Source organism: Capsicum annuum, chromosome 4, assembly GCF_002878395.1.
Source record: "Capsicum annuum cultivar UCD-10X-F1 chromosome 4, UCD10Xv1.1, whole genome shotgun sequence".
Lineage (NCBI taxonomy): Eukaryota > Viridiplantae > Streptophyta > Magnoliopsida > Solanales > Solanaceae > Capsicum > Capsicum annuum.
Genome location: NC_061114.1, coordinates 52,585,302 through 52,600,992, shown reverse-complemented (window position 1 = coordinate 52,600,992; position 15,691 = coordinate 52,585,302). Strand labels below are relative to the sequence as shown.

Here is a 15,691-nt window from a genome sequence, read left to right as displayed (position 1 = left end):
TGGTTCAATGGAAAATGAGAAATGGGTAGAAATACGTTTTGGGTATTAATTTTGTGTCGTACTTTTCCCTAAACTGATCTATATTGCTGAAAAATTGTAGTGGGTATTTTAGGTATTTGCTTTGGAGTCTAACATCAAATATAGACTTCTATGTTGCAGTGGATACGAGACCTCTTATGACTCATGCCTACCCGGAGTTATATTGGGACTCATAACCATTGACAGTATGGAAGGCTGACAAGTTTAATGTTCTGGAATAGATACAACTTAACAATACAAGTCGTGTCCAGATCTTGCGACTCATACACTTACATGTCATACACACCTATAAGGATTAATATTAGAATAAATATTTTTGATCTGCTTATAACTGTTGGTAATGAGTCATACCTTGTCAATATGACTGGTAAGGAGAAGTCATAAGTTAACCGATGAAAAAATGTCATACACTTCTTACCATATGACTCGTACATACGAGTTGTAACAGGTCAATATGACTCATCCCCCCTACCTGTACCTTAAAAAAAGCATGCACACTATACTTTAATTTAAAATTTTTCTTTTCCTTTCTCTTCTTACCTTTTAATGCTAGTGTATCTATAGGAAATATGCCTCTTAAAAGCGCTTCCTCATCCAAACAATTCTAAAAGAGATCTAAGCAGGCACTAATTACTAACTCAAAATCCAATGATTTTGAGGTCGATGTGTCAATTATTAACAACGGTGAACATTATGATGACTACAAAAAGGACAAGGCTACCCAAAAAGGTATGACAATAGACAATGCAAAGGGGAAGAAAGTTGCGACCCTAGATAACTCACCATCTTCACAGGGCCCAAGGATAAAGAACTCTACTATTTCTCCACATACACCACCACCTTTCAATAATTATAATGAGGCAGAATCTAGTTCTAAAGAGGTAAATTCTAAGAATACTTATACTATGGAGGAAGTGAATGAGGTGCCCTCAATAGCCCAATAGGACCCACTACTGGCACTTACCATCACCTTGATACCCATAGTTGAATAATAAGGGTACCATGAGATGCAAGAGATATTCAATAATGGCTTGTTCTGGCTTTCCAGTAGAAAGATAAAAAGACTATTTTATCCAAAACAAAGGTTTATAACTATTGGGATGTCAGAATTTCTTGAATTTGAGGAGAACTTCCATCAGTATGGTTTTGAGTGGATGACACGGAAACTATAAAAGTATAGTGAGGTTCTCATTCGAGAATTCTAAGCAGCATATAAAGATGAACTTCTGAGGCAGTACCCACAAAGTCAACTGTTGAAGGGCGTTGATCCAATTACTTCACTGATGATTCGAGGAGTCTGGGTTGATATTTCCCCACAGACAATTAAGATATTTTTGTATGCATTTGAGTATCAGGATCAGATAAATACTAAGGAAATGGACTATAGGATGGATAAGATGAGGACGATCACAAAAAGGATGTTAGCTTCCGATAATAAGATGGTTATTTTTAGGTAGATTACAGAAAGGATATCTTCAAATGGTGAAAATGCAGTCTAGGTAGAAGGAGGCCCCAGAGTGGTCTCGTAAAAAATTAAGAAGAGTACCCTTAATATTGTGGGTAAATAATGGTAGACATTGACCCAGCAATAGTTGTGCTCAACTACTAGACATGATGTACTGAGACTAGTTCTGGCAACTATGATAGCTAATTTCATAGCCTTCTATGACTTTTATACGGCTAAGTTCTTAGATAGAGAGATGAGGGATCGTGCGGTTGGGGTAATAAGGTATTATTGGCTTAACCTTACTTAATTATACAAATATGTTTAACTATGTGTGTTCTGCAACTCCCTGGCATAGATGAGTTTATTGAGGCCATGAGAACCACTAATTTTGTCCTTATTAGAGATGTGGCAAATCCTTTAGCCCGACATGCATGACAGGCAGCAGATTGGATGGACAGTATGTTCCCACAGGGAGGGTAGGCTGATACTGAGGCTGTTGTGGTAGGAGAACAAATGGAGACTTCACATTCAGATGCAGTAAGTACTTTTAGTGCCCCACCACCAGTATAGTCTATGCCACCTAGGGTGTGAGGTGTGCCCTCTGGTATTATGATGATTTCACAAGCACTATTGATAAATATTATGATTAGGTTGGCCACATAGAGGCTAAGGTTGGTCATATGAAAGGAGGTGTGAGGCCATGGATTGATACCTAGTTGAAGCACCAATATAGTTGAGTTGAAGGTATGCTATATATTTTTGAGTTAAGGATTACTCGATAGATGATTGGTGGTAAGACACCCAATATTACTATGGTAAAGACTGAGAATACCGACATCAAGAGGATAGTGTACTAGTTGTATGATAGACTAATGATTCCAGAGCCCATGATTGACAAGGTGGTGCCCACAGTCTATGTACTAAATATTTGGGTGATTCGAGAGCCACGAGATGTGGAGACTGAAGATGAAAGACAATTAATAAAGTAGATAAAATGTGAAGAGAAAGACTCTGGGATGAAGGCCAGGATAGAAAGTATAAATAGCAAATAAGACTAGGTGACACAGGCCAAGGGATGGCCATTACAGTTTGTTAATAGAGAGCACCAACTGTTGATATTGAGGGGGGTGGTGTTATGCTTCCGACTATTGTTCATTTAGGCCCGACTATAAGTATAATAGCTAATGAGATTGTTACCTGCCCTGATGGCCTATGTCTAGATATTATTGAGTCAGCGCCGTGAGCGTCTAGGTAGGAAATTTGATCATTATTTTTGAATTTTTTAAAGCACTGGGTATTGTTCTGGGTTCTTTAGTTTTGGGTGGGGGTTATGCTTAATATCTGGGAGTAGTAGAAAAGTCTTAAGGAGCTTAACAAGTTCTTTATAACTTACAACTTTGGTGCTCATAAGATGCTGATAGGGGGAATCTTGGAACCTATGGCAAAATATGCATTTTAACAATTTTTATTAAATTTTGAGATATTTTGAAATATAATTTGTAATAAATTATGGTGTTGGAACAAATTTATAAATTTAGGAATAAATGTGGAATGATTATGCTGAGAATGTGTGCTTACTAAAATTTTGTTGTCATTTTGAGACCCCTCTTAAATCTTTAAGTTGTGTCATATATATCCATTTGACTGTTATGGCTCTAATAATTGCATTAGGATTAGGGACATAACAATTATGGATAATTAGTTACGATACTGGATAGCTATTACTTAGTGATGTAACCCTGTACAAGTGCATGTGAGGTGTATACTGAGTTCCTGGTGTGTCAGAATATAGAACTTGCCCACTTGCTTTTACCTAGGTCTAAAATAGTTAAGTAGGAAAGGATCATATGTCGTTTTTTATATTAGTCAACTTTTAGCCTGAATAACGTTCCCATTGTGAAATTGTATCCTTTGATCCCAATCTTTGTTCCTTACAAACTATGTTTCTTGTTACACTTATCACCTTTCCATTTGTATTACAATAAACCTATTTTGGCTTTGTTCCTCCTTCAATATTCTACACTTCAACTCATGTATATTTCCTAAGTTGAAGGTGGCTACCATAGGGGTGCATGCTGTAAAATGTGTAGAAAGAATGGTAAAATAAGAGAAAAAGAATGTAGGGCTGAGTGTTGTAGAAAAAGAAAAGAAATTTTGTGAAAAATAAAAAAAGAAGGACTAAAAGACCACACCAAACCTGAATATACTTTAAAATAAAAACAGAGAAATAAGGGCAAAAATACAGTGAAAAATTCATTATGGACCCTAAAAGTTTGTGTAGTGCCAAGGAGAATTAGTTACTTTAAATAACCATACATAACGTAGCATCCCCAAGCCTACATTACAAGCTGAATAAAGTCCTATAGTGATCCTACTACAACTGTCTGAAAACTGAGAAAAATAGCATAAGGGAAAGCCTATGGCATTCTGTCTACACCGATGATACTTTTTGTGAGCTAAAGAGTCATTTGTTGTGTCCTCCAATAGATTGGTTTATACATACGGAGAGAGAATCAGATTTATTTGAATGTGAGTGCTAATGGGTTATACTCCTAGGTTGCTAGAGTGTCGGGTTAATGTAACTTATTTCTATGCCTAGTTGTCTATAACTAATGTAATTCCATCATTGGATTCCCTCGTGCTTCATCGTATGCTGAATTGTTATACACTATTTGATTTTTGAAAAGTGAGATTTGGAGAGGGAAACAATTTATGAGAAAAATTGAGTTCAAGATAACTGCCATGGGAAGCTTGTAATCTTCTTATGTAGGCATCATGTTGAATTATAGGGTTTAATCTTTGTTTGCCTAGGTCACACAAAAGTTTAAGTTAAGGGTTTTGATGTGTCATGGAGACATACCACTTTTGATGCATAATATCATAAAATTATGTGGATACTTAGGTTATTTTAGTTGGTATGATGTACTTTTGTGTTTATTTCGGGTAAAATAGGTCTATAATGGTATTGGAATGAAAATAAAAGACCAAGTCTGATCAAGATGCGAGTCGTCTCTCGAGTCGCAAACATGGTATATGCTTAATATGATGACTCATAAGCACAATAGAACCAATTACCCAAACAAAGGACAAAGGAAAAGATACGACTCAGCTATATGAGTTGTATATAGAGAATATAGGTCATGAATTGCAATCACAAGAATAATAGTATCCAAATCTATAATAAGGAGTTAAAGTCCCAGAAGGATACAAGTTAAAAGTATGAGTACGGCTCATTTAGTCAAATCGGAAGCAAACTAATATCCAATCATAGAAGAAAGAGAGTCCTAGATGAATACAAGTTCAATACACGAGTCGTATACCAAAGATATAAATCATAAGCAGAAGATGTATTTAGATTATAAATTTGAAACCTAGGGAGATCAAACATAGAACGAATATGAGAATGTATGGTATGATGTCAATATAAGTTGAAGAATGAGTCGTACCTAATACTGACTTAACTTTACCCTTCTCATTTTTATAAGGATTTTTATTCTATTTTGAGATACTACAAATACCATAGGTTTTACCTTTATTAGGTTATGTTCTTTGACATTATTCTTACTATATTTTACATTCTTTGCAATTATTTTAGAGATTTTGGGCTTTTATTCAATTCAAGACTTTGGATTTTATTCATCTGATTCTTGTGCAATTCATTACATGTTTTCTTTATTGATAATCATGGATTCTTGCATAAACATGAATGGCTAATCCCTTTAACTAGGGTTGTGGTTACCCAACAGATTAGCTACATAGAGGAAGTGTGACATTCATCTATTCTAGGTTTATGCAAATATCGTAATCTTATTCGCAATAATTAATCCCTGAGCTACTGTACAAGCTTGAGATACCTTGTATTTTCATTCATGCTTACAAAAGAGTTTGTGATTGGGAAAACAAGATTAAGACGGTAATTTGAGATTCACCTCCATATTATAGTCCCCGCCATCTCATTTAATCACTTGAGCTCAATAGGTTATTGTGAACTAAGGTCGTAGCAAGGAGAAATAAGAAAATTTCGTGAGACTTAACTGGTAAAGGGTGATATTTATCTTCACGTTCACAAGACGACTGATAATACATATCCTATAGTATTTACATATAGGACAATAGAATAAGTGGGTTGAACACGAGAAATCTATGGAGTTGCAAAGTTAGGGGAACACAAGCTTAGTGTGCAACTTCTATTGTTTACAACTAAGATCAAGCAATTCTTCTCCTTTATCTACTTCAACAAATCCTTACTTTTACTTTTAGGCATTGCCCGGTGATTTCGACAAATTTGAGATAGATTTCTAATGTATTCCCTTCGTATTCAACCCCAATCTAATTTAGTTACTATATTTGAAAATGACCACTTTATCCTTCAATTGGAAGTGTATTTTGGGTATTATAAAATTTTGGTGTTGTTGATTCCGATATTGAGACTAAATGTCTATTTTTTTATTATATCTTTCACCTTCCCATATGTGTTACAATGAAATTATTTTGGCCCTGGCCCTCCATGGATATTGTGCACGTCAATTGAGGCAAATCACTAAGTTGAGGGTGGCTATCATAGGGGTGCGTAATGTAAAGTGGGTATGAAGAAGAGTAAAATAAGAGAAAAAAAAAGAACATAATGGTGGATGTGGTAGAAAAATAAAATAAATAAAAAAAAAAGAAAATTTGTGAAAAACAGAAAAAAAAAAGGACTAAAAGATCACATCCAACCTAAATATGCTTTAAAATAAAAATGGAGAAAGAAGGGCTGAAACAAAGTTAAAAACTGGTTAAATGTGGACCCCAAAAGTTAGTATAGTGTCAAGGATGCTTAGTCACTTTAAATATCCGTATGTATCATACCATCCCTAAGCCTATGTTACAAGCTAAAGAAAAGTTCTATAGTGATCCTAACTTAACTGTCAAAAGCATAGGTAATGAAAATAAGTGCAGGCCTATGGTATTTCACATTCATGGGTTAAAAATTCATTTTTGAGAGTAAGTGTCTATTGACTGTCCCCACATTGACATGGTTGATTTCATATACAAGTGAGGTGGGACTTCTTTGTTGCGAGGGCACATGGGTTGTATTGCTAGCTGCTTACTTGTTTGGGTAGTGTAACTTGTATATATGAATGGTTATTAGTTAATGATATAATTTCATATCTTGACTCTTTTGTGTCACATTTTTGTGCTCTATTAATTCACTTAGTTCACTTTAAATTGACCAAACTTGGAGAGGGAAATGTGTTTTGAGCTAAGATATGATTAACTGCCATATGTGTCCTAAGTTTCACTTAGTTAAGCATCATGATATAGTTTTTTTTATATCTTTTTTGGCTAAGTACATGCAACATTCTAAGTTGAGGGTATTTATGTGCTATGAATATAGCACTTACGATGCTTAAACTATGAGCATATGCATGTATTTAAGACTATTTTATCAGATTTGATATAATTTTTTGGTGTATTTTGCAGGAAATTAGGTTTTGGGATGCTAAATTCAAAAAGAACTATGAAAAATGGCCTGATTCATACTTAGAAACCCATTTTCAGCATTTATTGTACAATGTATGACTTCGTCCTAAAAGCCCAAAAGGAGACCTTACAAGTCATTTCATGGACAGATTCATCATAGCTTCAATAATGCTTTAGTATTTTAGCCATAACTTTTGACCCGGATATTGATATAAGGAAAAATTTATATTGTTGGAAAGATAATTCAATTATCAATCTTTTGGTGGGTCTTGAGATTAAAAATTCTAAATACAAAAAAAGTTTTACTGGGTTGAAGATTACGATGCAAGATGTAAGTTTGGCCGAATTAGTTTTCTTATTCCACTTTAGTTAGGATTTGTTTCCTAGAGTTTCCATGCATCCTAATTACACTTCTATTATATTTTAAGTCTTATTATGTAAGGGTAATTATGTTTTCCTATTTTATTTAGGATTTGATTTCTAAAGTTATTCTATTTTATTTAGCAGTTGATTTGTAGGGTTTTCCTAGTTTATTTTGGATTTGATTTTTGTAATATATAAATACCCTTTAGGGTTTGTTTATTTTTCAATTGAGATATTAATACTCATTCATATATTTATTATTCACATTTTTTTTCTTGGTTTATTATTTAATTTAAGACTTTGGGATTTATTCTTTTATTATTTTGAGATTGATTGTGTAATTTGATTGTGAACTCCATGATTGGTCACACAAATATGAGTGGCTGATTTTTTTAACTATTGTTGTGGGAATCCGAGCAAATTAGCTACATAGAGGAAGGGTGATATTCATCTATTCTATGTTTATGCATGTATCGTAATCACACTACAAGAAATGACAACTATGGCAATAATTAATTAGTGATGGTTAGATAACAATTAATATAAATAACTATGGAAACGGTTGTACCCATCGCATATTGTTAAAAAATCTATTAGAACAATAATTAAAAATAATTGTCTCATAAGCTCTGAAACCGTCCCCAATAGTTATACCATGGTAACATATATTATAATCATCCCATTATATATCTATGTTAACAAATATATAACCATCCTATATTTTATATCAGTTAAAATATGGCATTACGCAAGAATGTTTCCTCCAACACATATTTTACCTGCTTTTTTACTTTGTTTTTAAGAAAAAAATAAAATAAGTTTTCTTAGTCTTAAGAAAAGTCAAATTGGTCTAGGGTTTAGAACGTCATTTAGGACATCCCCAACAATTCTACTCTCAATACACGACAACCATTTTCTCTATTCAATATCTGCTCCTTCCTTAGAAAATGGCCGAAAATTGAAAAATGATGACCTCATATCTCCGAATGATTAGCCATTTCTTGAGTCTTTTGTGGAAAAGTTGTTGATGCAAAAAAAACCTTCTTGGTAGGACTGTGGAAGTTAAATTAGAGATTTATACATAATAATTGTGTCCTATTATAGTGTATTTTGTTCTTCAACATCAAGGAGTTGTCTTGTATGAGCTATAATAAGCTTGTTTGCTGGTTGTTGTCTTCTCTGAGCTATAAGTTGTTGATATTCATCTCTTGCAAGTGGTAAATTTTAATGGGTCTTCGTCTCTGATCTTTTTTTGCAATTTTACTTCTTTGAAAAGGGTCTTCTTCACAGGTAGGTCTCGAATTTTTTTCTTTGAATCATTAAAAAAGTTTGCAAGTAAGAATAAATGAATTTTGTGGTCTAATTTTTTGGTAATTTTTTTGATTTGCAGTCTAATTTATGGATTTTGTGGTCCGATGGTGGGAAAATTTCATTTGATTTTACCTAGTTTATTACTTATATTTTTCAATTGTCTTATTAAGTGTTGATATCGATATGGTTTATTTGATAACAATAGTTAGTTAAACTTTTGGATTATGATTGCATTTCTTTTGATCAGATTATAAATGGTGTATCTTAGGTTATTTAGGGTTTTATGTTGGAGAAATTGACTGACTTGAGGTTTCGTGATTGGAATTAGGAGTGTAATTAATATATGTATTTATTTAGTGGTTTGTTATGTTGAAGAGTTTATGATTTAAAATAGAATATTATGCAATGTCTTTTATTTAGTAAAAAATGTATGGTAATTAAAGTTGTTTGATGGATGTTTAGGGTTGCTACTTGTTTATGAAATCTTTAATTGTGGCATTTCAGCTGAGGATATTTTGGAAACAACCTCTCTACCTCCATGAAGTAGAGGTATGGACTATATCTATTTTCGTTGTGTATGCATTTCAAGAAGTCTTTTTTGAAAGACAAGAAGTTGATTTGTCTTTAAACACTTACGAAGTGAGATGATTCTCCCTAGTCAAATTTTTAACTTTTAAGACTTGTTGTTGCTACTATTTTATTTATTTGTGGGTTGCGACTATTTTAGCCTTTTAGGCTGCTATTGTTTTTGCATTTATGTTGTTACATTGCAGTTATTTAAGCCTTTTAGGCTGTGCTATGCTACTATTTAAGTGTGTTGATATTACTGTTATAGCATACTGCTATTGGTAATAGGCCTAACTGTTATTGGCCTATTACCTTTTCCTATTGATGTCACTGGTAAAGAAATCATTGAGAAGTTATTAGTCATGTATTGCTGCTAAGTATGTTGTTGTTACGGCTATTATTGAGATTTGATGGGAGATTGATCTTCATTAAACCTTGTGTGCAGTAACTTTTTTATTGGTATAGTATAACTGTAATTGGCTCTACTATTTGTACAACTTTTACAGCTCACACTCTAGTATAACTTCTACCTTGTTTTGCACTATATTTCCTTGTTTTGAATATTCTATAGACTGTAGTGCCTTAGTAGTATTCTGTGAGTTGCTTCCTTGCTTTGTGATTTTAGAAAGTGAGTTATTGGCTTGCTGCTTCATTTGAAATTGACAAGTTCAACTTTTAGAGCTCACTTACAGGTTACTTTTTTAAGGTAACTGGCTTACTAGGTTGCTATTTTAAGGCCCTATATAAGCCGGAAATCTTGCATTTGCAGCCACTAATTTTTGCAGTACACTTTCTAAACTCTTGCATTGACCTTGATGTGTAGAATTTATGAATGTGGTAGTCGTTTTGTGGTATACTTAACCCTGTTAGGTTGGTGACTTGACCTCCATATAAATAGACATTATGATTATATGTTGCGACTTAGATAGGTATTATTGCTATTTTGTTAGTTCCACCTTATGATACTGAGATGAATTCTAATGTTCCTTTCCACTTACCTTTCTCTACTAACTCATTCATTTTTCTTGCATACAATAAATCTCCGAGACCTACTGACACAGGGTATTTCTGGATAGTGAGTTTGTCCCTCTATCCTTCTCCACTTAATTAGCAAATTTTTTGTCTGGTTCAGCCTTAAGAGTTCTAATATTTTATGTGCAGTCCCTTGATCTTTTTCAGTTTTTTTATTTTTTGGTGTTGTCATATTTTTTGTCCTTTAATAATTGTTCTATTCTTAGTTTATTTCCAAGTATATATTAAGGACTTCTAGTCAAGGCAACGTTGCCAACTTTCACTATTAGCAAGCTAGACATATCTATCTATTACACACATAAATATACATAATTTAAAAGTTAAAATTATTACGTTGGTTAATGATTTCTAAAATGTTTTATTTAACTTTAAATTGGTGTACAGAATGGACAAAATCCCTGATTCTCATGTTTTTAACATGCACCAACTTTTATGAGTTTGATAGAGTGAGTTAATCTTTTATATAAGTAGTGGTTTCACTTATTGTACTCCTCACTTCATTTATGGATATACAACTAGAAATTGGCGAGACTATATGTTCTTACTCTTTTCATTTCTCCTAGATTAGGGATCTAACATAACTTGAAAAATAAGCATATCATTTTATTAAACATGGGTTCTAATGATGACAATATTTGTTGGACACTTCTATATTATATAGCTTTACTAGATGTACCTTCTTCAGCCTCATGGAGTACTTGTGTTTGAGTTGAGCTGGAAAATACCTAACTTTTTCACTTCCCTTTCTGAATTTATGAGATATGTCCTGAGATGTTTTCTTTCATTTCCAGGTTCTTTCACATTTGAAAAATTCTTATCTTTGTAATTCTGAGAGAGTCAGAAAAGTAACATTACTAGAATCTATTAGTCTTATGGGGAAAAAACTGAAGGAGGCAAAGATCAAAGATACAAGTATGCTTTGGGTGTCTTGTTTTCTTATTTATGTGCAATTACCACTACTGGAAATAGGGGTTATAACAATGATTCTTTTGCAATATTTATACAGATGTCACTATATAAAACCTACGATGATGGTTATAACCTTCGAATAATATTATAGTTTCTCTTGGGACAATTATTTAAATAAACCATCGCATAGCAGATGAAGGTCTTATTAATCTTAGAAAATTAGTAGATAAATTTAGTTAAGGAATTTTGTTTTTGGATATCTGGTTCTTGGACATTTGCTAGAACACTTTCCAATGCTAATGTTAACATCTTCGGAAAGTTGTTTTCTTACAAAATTCTTGTTGTAGATAATGTTGATATGGTTTCTAACATGTACAGTAACATGTCTCTAACTTTTCAACTAAAATTAATTTAATTAAAACTTCTTTGTTTTTCTATTAGGAGTCTACTAGTAAATAGTTTTTGTGTTTGTTGTTGTTTTTTCTACTGTTGCTAAAATATGAAAAAAATGTATGACTATTATTTTTTAATTAAATATATGATGTACAAATTATTTCACATACCTAATTGTACTGTTTGTACATTGATACTAACTATACTCATTATTTTCTTACTTCAATATTTTAAATATGTAACATAGGGTATTTAATGGATGTTGGAGATATAAGTTGGATGTATGTCCCAAAATCCATCATTCAGTTCAAAAATGGAGTCAAGGATTTTCACAATAAGGAATTTGAACGAGTTTCTCAAGGAAATAAAATATTATGCCCTTAAAGATTGTGCTTTAATCATTGTTGGCATTATCGAGATGTGGTGGAGGATAACTTTTATGGTCATGGATTTGCTCTAGATTACACTCAATTGTTTTTCCATGGAGAAGGGGTTTCGTCAACAATAATTCAACATTCAAGCAGTGTTGATAAAACTTTTGACCAACATGATGATATTGAGAGACTACTTCATGATACTTTTTGATATATAGAAACTAACCAGAGAAATGATGGGCACAAAGGAGTAAGACATGGACCATCTAAAGATATTAAGAAATTTTTAATATCAGTGGACAAAGGAAAATAAGATTTATATCTTAGGTTTAAGAGGTTTTCTAAGTTGAGTTTCACCATCTGTTTATACTTGTTCAAATTAATTCAACGGCTGAGTAATGTAGCTTTCTATGACTTTCTAGACTTTGTCTATTTCATGTTTAAATTGACATCAATTATCAATTCTTAATTTAGAATTTCTTGAGTGTGCTTTATAATATGACTTTTTAGGCTGAAATAAAGGAAATTGAAATGTAAAAGGTGCAATTGGTCCGTCTGTTGATGCATTTTCAGTAGTCATGGGTCCTGAACATCTGTGATGTTTAATACTATATAGAAGAGCGGTTACAAAGAATTCGTTGAAAATAATAAATAGCACTTTTTAACAAACTTAAAATGCCACTAAAGTTGTCGTGCAACATATGCAAGAAAAGATGTCAAAATGAAGTATCAAATCGAGGAACAAAAAAGAACCATTTGTCAAGAAGTTATTATAGATATAATTCATCAACTTTAGAATGCAGGATTAATTGATCATAAGATACTAGCAGCATTCCATTGCTTTTCCAAGTGAATCAACCTCTACACCAGAAGCGATAGGGAGAAACAATAAAAATAGTCAAGGTTAGTGTTTAACATGCTGGATTGTACTCCAATTCATTTGGTGGCTGATATTGTTGTTGTTGTTGTTAGAATTTATTTGATGGTTATTGGTGGCTTGTAACTGTGTATTATATATGATGGTATTGTGGTTTATTGTCTGAAACTCTTGATGGTTATTGGTAGCTGGTAAATGTGTATTATATATCATGGTATTGTTGTCTATTGTTTGAAATTCTGGATGGTTATTAGTGGCTGGTAACTAGAATTATACTGCAGATAACAATGCTTGAATTCTAAATTTGTTGAGTTCTTGATTATCCAGCAAAAATACTTCTGGTTGTTTTGATTGGTTTATTGGCAATTATATTTTCTTTTGTGTGGAGTAAAATTAGGTAGATTTATCAAAGACACTTCAAAACTCTCACAAGTGTCATGTATCGACCTATTGAATGCTTCTTCCACTCAGTAGTTGTACCGGGTCACCCAAAGTTTCTTTTAATTTTAATATCTTAAATATGCATGTGAAAATTTGTAAGTACAGGAAAAATACATTTTTTTAAAACATGACTAAACAAGAAGGTAAGGGAAACAAATTAAAATAGAGAAAGGAACAAACCAGGGTTGCAAAGTGAAAGAGTTTTTCTGTATGAAAATTTGGTTTGCAATGAATTTGAGACAAGGTCTTTTCATCTATGATCAATTACATTTGTCCATTTTTGTAAGTATCAGTTTACTTGCATAACATCATTAAATGACTAATGTACTAATTCTTAAGTTGTTGATGTTGGAATTTAGTAAGTTCCATATGTGAGTGATAGCAGTACCAACATTCAACTAAAAGCTTATGGAGTGATCTTGTTTATTCTCATTTTACTTTTTAACATTTTCAATTTGTAGCAATGACTTTATAATGCTGGCTGATATGTTCTCAAATTGCTTGGATGATTTATTTCTTGTTCTCAAGGTAATCATGTAACTTACCATCCCTCAGCTATCTTACCAACTCTCTACTGGAAAGTTTTCTAGAACTTTTTTCTCCTTATGTGCATTCAAGCGGACTGATCAAAAATTACACCAAGTACAAAAACTAATAATTAACCTTATTATCTCACTTTCTCACAGTAGGATCAAGACAATTAACCTATTTATTCCTTTTTTCCTAAAAGAATGGGCTTGGAGACTATACCACTCTAAGGAATCAAGAAACAAAGTAAGTCTATAGCAGGGGAAATCATTCCACTTTCCATAACCAAAAGGTATGTAGAGTAGCCTTGAATTACATTATTCTTTGTATTTTTATGAAAAAATCAAGTTTATGCATGACATTTTCAGATGGATGCCCTAATCTTTGATGCCACAACTCAGAACTTGTAGCCTTCTCTGCATTCTATGTATTGTTCAATGCATTATTGATCAGGCATCGCTCCTTGAATCCTTTTGACACAATTCATTGACTTTATTTTTCCCTACTAATACCCCTCACCCTGTCACTGTAATGATTCTAAAAGATGCAAAAATCAAGAAAAAATGAGATTAGAGCAGGATAGGCCCTTGGTTAATTTCTAAACTGAAATCAAGTTGTATTTGAAATCTAGTATATAGAGGTCATTATCCACCCCATATCCTCTAAAAGGTCAGAAAATCCTATATCTGTAATGCTAGAAACATCTCTACCTGCTAAATTGTGATCTGTTTGTTCCGTTTTGTCATTCATTAATCCATGTTTTTCTTGTGTAGTTTTGTGCTTAACTTTAGTTTTTTTTTCTTATTGTTGTAGGTGATCATGACATAGAAGATGGCTGAAAAAAAAATTGATCAACTAGACCTGACCTAAGAGATCGATCACATTGGCTTCATGTTGCACTAGCTGTTGGAAAATATGATATAGTAGTTTCAAACATCTTTTATTTTTTAACATTCAAAACTTGTGTATGTTTTTGTTTTTTTGAATAGTCAAAAAATATTTGGTTTCTTATTGGTTGACATTTTTGGAATTAATAGTTACTAATACTCTTAATGATTAATATATATGTACACTTTATGTGTTATGGTGGCTTTATAAAATCATTGTAATAGCATAATATAGTATTGTTGAATAGTATACTAATAATTGTCCTAATAGCCTAAAACAACTTTCCTAAAAACCTAAAATAACTGTCCCAATAACCAAAAAATAACTATTGCTATAGTTCATGTGTAACTGTCACAATAGCTTACAAATAACCGTACTATAAAGCTTTTAGGAAGGTTTATTGATGTCACAACAGCATGTATAACCATTCCAATAGTATATATATACACAATCATCGCAACAACTTATAAAATCATGCCATTAATGATGCCATCCCAACATATCGAAAATTGTTGCAATAACATATATATAGGGACGGTTAGCCATCGTTTCAATAGACTAATCACCATTGCTACATCATATTTTAATGTGTATATAGGGACGGTTTTGAACCTTCCTAAAAACTTGTAAACCGTCACCATATAGTCAATATAATAACCTTCGCTAAAGGTCTAGATATAGCATTGGTATTTGTCACCGTCGCAAGAAACCATCGCATCTGATCTAGTGTAACGGCTTCAGTTGCATTGTATATGGAAACCATTGTGATATATCTATGGGTATGGTTGTAGTCTCTATGAAGATGGTATGACAACCGTCACTATAGACCTTTTTTCCTGTAGTGTCTTCCTTGCAAAAATTAATCTCTGGGCTGCTGCAGAAGCTTGAGGTAGCCTGTATTTGCATTCATACTTACAATGGAGTTTGTGATTGAGAAAAATAGACTAAGAAAATAAATTTAGATTCACCTCCATCTTATAGTCCCCGCCTTCTCATCTAATCACTTAAACTCAAAAGGTGATAGTGAACTGAGGTCGTAGAAAAGAGCAACAAGGCAAC

The 15,691-nt window shown here is 32.7% G+C and overlaps 1 long non-coding RNA gene across 3 annotated transcripts; it reads left to right on the top strand.

The window, feature by feature from the left end:
- Positions 1 to 8,199: 8,199 nt before the first annotated feature.
- LOC124898141 lies at positions 8,200 to 14,752 on the top strand. 3 transcript variants are annotated; one of them, XR_007054926.1, is made up of 4 exons: positions 8,200 to 8,359; positions 9,128 to 9,172; positions 12,702 to 14,036; positions 14,558 to 14,752. It is a non-coding gene; the product is annotated as an uncharacterized LOC124898141 (long non-coding RNA). The 3 variants fall into 3 exon arrangements; XR_007054925.1 differs by having other exon boundaries at positions 9,086 to 9,172; XR_007054924.1 differs by lacking the exons at positions 8,200 to 8,359; positions 9,128 to 9,172 and having other exon boundaries at positions 9,179 to 14,036.
- Positions 14,753 to 15,691: the final 939 nt, after the last annotated feature.